Genomic DNA, 6,000 nt, shown 5'->3' with positions numbered 1-6,000 from the left:
AAAAGTTGAATAGTTAAAAGATAGTAAAAACCAGTGGAAGTTGAAGGCATACAGAAAAGCTGAAAAGCTAAAAGAAATTAAAAACCAGTGGAAGTTGAAGGCATACACAAAAGTTGAATAGTTAAAATACAGTAAAAACCAGTGGAAGTTGAAAGCTTACATAAAAGTAGACAAGCAGAATGCACTGAAACATAAAAACAGAGCACAAGAGAAAAATACATTGAAAGAATAGGAGAAAGTGTGACATGGTTGTACTCCAGAAGAGTTTGACAGAAAACAGTAAGACCTGTAGCAACAATAGTAATAATTCCATAAAGTAGACACATGTAGCTACATTTTAATGCATAAATTATTTATCTACAGTGAAATATGTATGAACAGCATCATTTTGTTTGTCAAAAAGCAGAAAAAAGTTCAAAAACGGCAGTTACTAGAGTGTACACTCTAGCAACTGACGTCAGTTAGTGAATTCCACCATAGGAATGAATGGGGCAATAAATTTGCACAAAAGGGCAATTATTTCAAAAAGTGCAATAGTGAAGTTTACCAAAAGTCATAGCAATATTCTCCTGAAGGAGCTGAATGTTTTGATATATGAATTAGTAGAATTAGTGAAAGATAGTAGAAGTAGTTAAAGGACAAAAAACGTACGGAACATTATATAATAATAATAACTAGAAAAATAGCTGTTCCTAGCGAAACAGCCGTGAGAATGCATATTTGCAGAATGACTGCAGCAGAAATGCAAGAAAAAGTAGAGAAAAGCGTAAGAAGTAGGAAAAAGCAGAAAAATTTGAAATAGTTGAAATAGTTGAACAGAGAAACGTAGCAAAGACCAAAAATTAGATGAAGCAGAAATCAGGACAAAACCACAAATACTTGAAACAGATGAACAGTGAAACATAGCAACATAGGAAAATAGCAGAAGCAGTAATTATTACAAAGGCAGAAATATTTGAAGAATTGAAACATAGCAGCACAAAAAACATAAAGGAGCAGAAGAGGCTGAACAGTTTGATATATGAATTGCTAAAATTGATTAAAGATTGCAGAAGACCTTAAACAATATTAAAACCAGCAGAAGTTGAAGGCATACAGAAAAGTTGAAAAGCTAAAAGATAGTAAAACCAGTAGAAGTTGAAGGCATAGAGAAAAGTTGAAAAGCTAAAAGATAGTAAAACCAGTAGAAGTTGAAGGCATACAGAAAAGTTGAAAAGCTAAAAGATAGTAAAACCAGTAGAAGTTGAAGGCATAGAGAAAAGTTGAAAAGCTAAAAGATAGTAAAACCAGTAGAAGTTGAAGGCATAGAGAAAAGTTGAAAAGCTAAAAGATAGTAAAACCAGTAGAAGTTGAAGGCATACACAAAAGTTGAAAAGCTAAAAGATAGTAAAACCAGTAGAAGTTGAAGGCATAGAGAAAAGTTGAAAAGCTAAAAGATAGTAAAACCAGTAGAAGTTGAAGGCATACACAAAAGTTGAAAAGCTAAAAGATAGTAAAACCAGTAGAAGTTGAAGGCATAGAGAAAAGTTGAAAAGCTAAAAGATAGTAAAACCAGTAGAAGTTGAAGGCATACAGAAAAGTTGAAAAGCTAAAAGATAGTAAAACCAGTAGAAGTTGAAGGCATACAGAAAAGTTGAAAAGCTAAAAGATAGTAAAACCAGTAGAAGTTGAAGGCACAGAGAAAAGTTGAAAAGCTAAAAGATAGTAAAACCAGTAGAAGTTGAAGGCATTCAACTTCTACTGGTTTTACTATCCAGTAGAATGTAGCTACGTGTAGACACACGTAGCTACATTTTAATGCATAAATTATTTCTCTACAGTGAAATATGTAAGAACAGCATCAATTTGTTTGTCAAAAAGCAGAAAAAGTTCAAAAACGTCAGTTACTAGAGTGTACACTCTAGCAACTGATGTCAGTTAGTGAATTCCACCATAGGAATGAATGGGGCAATAAATTTGCACAAAAGGGCAATTATTTCAAAAAGTGCAATAGTGAAGTTTACCAAAAGATAAAGCAAGATTCTCCTGAAGGAGCTGAACGTTTTGATATATGAATTAGTAGAATTAGTGAAAGATAGTAGAAATAGTTAAACGACAAAAAACGTACGGAACATTATATAATAATAATAATAATAATAATAATAATAAAGGGAAACAGAAACACTAGTAGTGAGAATGCATTGGATGCATTCTCACTGACTAGAAAAATAGCTGTTCCTAGCGAAACAGCCGTGAGAATGCATATTTGCAGAATGACTGCAGCAGAAATGCAACCAGTGGAAAACCAGTGGAAGTTGAAGGCATACAGAAAAGTTTAAAGGCAAAAAGATATTAAAAACCAGTGGAAGTTGAAGGCATACAGAAAAGTTGAATAGTTAAAAGATAGTAAAAACCAGTGGAAGTTGAAAGGATACACAAAAGTTGAAAAGCTAAAAGATAGTAAAAACCAGTGGAAGTTGAAGGCATACACAAAAGTTGAATAGCTAAAAGATATTAAAAACCAGTGGAAGTTGAAGGCATACAGAAAAGTTGAAAAGCTAAAAGAAATTAAAAACCAGTGGAAGTTGAAGGCATACACAAAAGTTGAATAGTTAAAAGATAGTAAAATCCAGAGGAAGTTGAAAGCATACACAAAAGTTGAAAAGCGAAAAGATATTAAAAACCAGTGGAAGTTGAAGGCATACACAAAAGTTGAATAGTTAAAAGATAGTAAAAACCAGAGGAAGTTGAAAGCATACAGAAAAGTTGAAAAGCTAAAAGAAATTAAAAACCAGTGGAAGTTGAAGGCATACACAAAAGTTGAATAGTTAAAAGATAGTAAAAACCAGTGGAAGTTGAAGGCATACACAAAAGTTGGAAAGCTAAAAGATAGTAAAAACCAGTGGAAGTTGAAGGCATACACAAAAGTTGGAAAGCTAAAAGATAGTTAAAAACCAGTGGAAGTTGAAGGCATACACAAAAGTTGAATAGTTAAAAGATATTAAAAACCAGTGGAAGTTGAAGGCATACACAAAAGTTGGAAAGCTAAAAGATAGTAAAAACCAGTGGAAGTTGAAGGCATACACAAAAGTTGAAAGGCAAAAAGATAGTAAAACCAGTGGAAGTTGAAGGCATACACAAAAGTTGAATTGTTAAAAGATAGTGAAAACCAGTGGAAGTTGAAGGCATACACAAAAGTTGGAAAGCTAAAAGATAGTAAAAACCAGTGGAAGTTGAAGGCATACACAAAAGTTGAATAGTTAAAAGATAGTAAAAACCAGTGGAAGTTGAAGGCATACAGAAAAGCTGAAAAGCTAAAAGAAATTAAAAACCAGTGGAAGTTGAAGGCATACACAAAAGTTGAATAGTTAAAATACAGTAAAAACCAGTGGAAGTTGAAAGCTTACATAAAAGTAGACAAGCAGAATGCACTGAAACATAAAAACAGAGCACAAGAGAAAAATACATTGAAAGAATAGGAGAAAGTGTGACATGGTTGTACTCCAGAAGAGTTTGACAGAAAACAGTAAGACCTGTAGCAACAATAGTAATAATTCCATAAAGTAGACACATGTAGCTACATTTTAATGCATAAATTATTTATCTACAGTGAAATATGTATGAACAGCATCATTTTGTTTGTCAAAAAGCAGAAAAAAGTTCAAAAACGGCAGTTACTAGAGTGTACACTCTAGCAACTGACGTCAGTTAGTGAATTCCACCATAGGAATGAATGGGGCAATAAATTTGCACAAAAGGGCAATTATTTCAAAAAGTGCAATAGTGAAGTTTACCAAAAGTCATAGCAATATTCTCCTGAAGGAGCTGAATGTTTTGATATATGAATTAGTAGAATTAGTGAAAGATAGTAGAAGTAGTTAAAGGACAAAAAACGTACGGAACATTATATAATAATAACTAGAAAAATAGCTGTTCCTAGCGAAACAGCCGTGAGAATGCATATTTGCAGAATGACTGCAGCAGAAATGCAAGAAAAAGTTGAGAAAAGCGCAAGAAGTAGGGAAAAGCAGAAGAAATTGAAATAGTTGAACAGTGATACGTAGCAAAGAGCAGAAATTAGCTGAAGCAGAAATCAGAACAAAACCACAAATAGTTAAAACAGATGAACAGTAAAACATAGCAAACAGCAGAAATTAGCTGAAGCAGAAATTAGTACACAACCAGAAATATTTGATGGAGTGAAACTTAACATAAAGGGCCAAAGAAGCATATTTGCAGAATGATTTATGCAAAAATATAAGAAACTTGAGAACAAAGAGTAGGAAGTTGGAAAAAAGCATAAGAAAGCTACAGTCATATATTGTAAAAATCCTTTGCCCAGTAGTGGAACTTAGCAAAGGTGTTGCAGAATTCAGCTGAAGACGCAGACGTTTGTGTACAACCTGAATTATTTGAAAAAGTCAAAAAGTGAAACAGAGCATAAAAAAGACCATAGTTAGCTAAATTATGGTCTGTATAGATAGATAGATAGATAGATAGATAGATAGATAGATAGATAGATAGATAGATAGATGATAGATAGATATAAAATCAGTGATGTGCTGTCACATGAGGCAGGAGAGCCAGAGCCGCACCTGTCATCATGGAAAAATAATATATAACAATAAAATCATTTATAAAGATTTTTTCACCCTGTGGTTTGTCCTATAAAGTCCCTATTTATCATTTGACTAAAATATGATGATGTTTTTTCTTCAAAATCGCTGAATTTTCCCATTAAAATGCTTGGAAGCGAGGCCGGTGAGGCAGCACCGAGCTGAGCCTCACCTGTGATTGCGCAACCTCTCGCTAAGAGCACCGGTTGCCATTCTATGAGAGCATGCTCCTCCTGTCTGTACGTCGCCAATAAAATGGTTAAAAACATTTAATGTATGAACCTATTTTCCATGATTTAGCTTATGTATTTAATGTACTGTGTTTTTATTTTCACCAACTGTGTGTGTCAACATGTTTCGTGTGCTGAGGAGCGATCATAAATGGCATATTATTTGAGACGGCAAACGCCATACAGATTAGAGGTGAGGCAGGCAGTTCTCATGCCTCATCGCTGGGGGCGCTCATGAACCCAGACATTGTGACTCCACAAGTGCAGAGTAAGAGATGGTAACAGCGAGCCGTCCAGCGAGCTAGCCACACAGTAGTTGTGCTGATACAGAGAGCGAGAAAGACGTGGTTTTGAGTTGCACTTTAACGGTTTCTCCCTTTGCTTTTAAGCACAGCACGAAATTAATAATATCTACATGTCTAAGTTTGATTGAGATCACGGAATCATGAATGGCATGTAAAGGAATAGCCTTTTTGCCCTCCAGCATTGTAGCATGCGAGAAATTTCCTTATGTAAACAATAACATGCCGGGGATCTAGATTTGTAAATCCGATTATAATTAAGTCGGTGCCTCACCAGGTATGAACCTCACCGCAAGTCACTAATCTATCTATCTATCTATCTATCTATCTATCTATCTATCTATCTATCTATCTATCTATCTATCTATCTATCTATCTATCTATCTATCTATCTATCTATCTATCAAATTAGTACAGATCCAGAAATATTTGAAGGAGTGAAACTTAGTAAAAGTTTTGCAGATTTCAGCTGAAGAAGCAGAAGTTTTTGTGCAACATGAATTATTTGAAAAGTCAAAAAGTGAAACAGCATAAAAATATCATAATTAGCACAAAAGGAAATTAGTGCAAAACCATAAATAGTTAAAACGGTTGAACAGTGAAACAGCAATAAGCTTACATTAAGGGAAGCAAAAAAACCAGAAATATTTGAATTAGTAAAACAGCAAAACCAAAAGCAAAAAGGATCAGAAGAAGCAGAACATTTTCATATATTAATTGCTAAAATTGAATAAAAATTGCAGAAGAAATTAGAAGATAGTAAAAACCAGTAGAACCAGAAGGCAAGACAGAAAAGCAGACTTGCAGAATGCGTAGAAAGAGATAAAAACAGTGGAAGATGAAGGCATCTTCATCTTGAAAAGGTGAAAGGTA

The sequence above is a fragment of the Poecilia mexicana genome, unplaced genomic scaffold, assembly GCF_051168715.1.
Source record: "Poecilia mexicana isolate PSO_F unplaced genomic scaffold, ASM5116871v1 scaffold_1, whole genome shotgun sequence".
Taxonomy (NCBI): Eukaryota; Metazoa; Chordata; class Actinopteri; order Cyprinodontiformes; family Poeciliidae; genus Poecilia; species Poecilia mexicana.
This window is presented reverse-complemented; position numbering follows the sequence as displayed.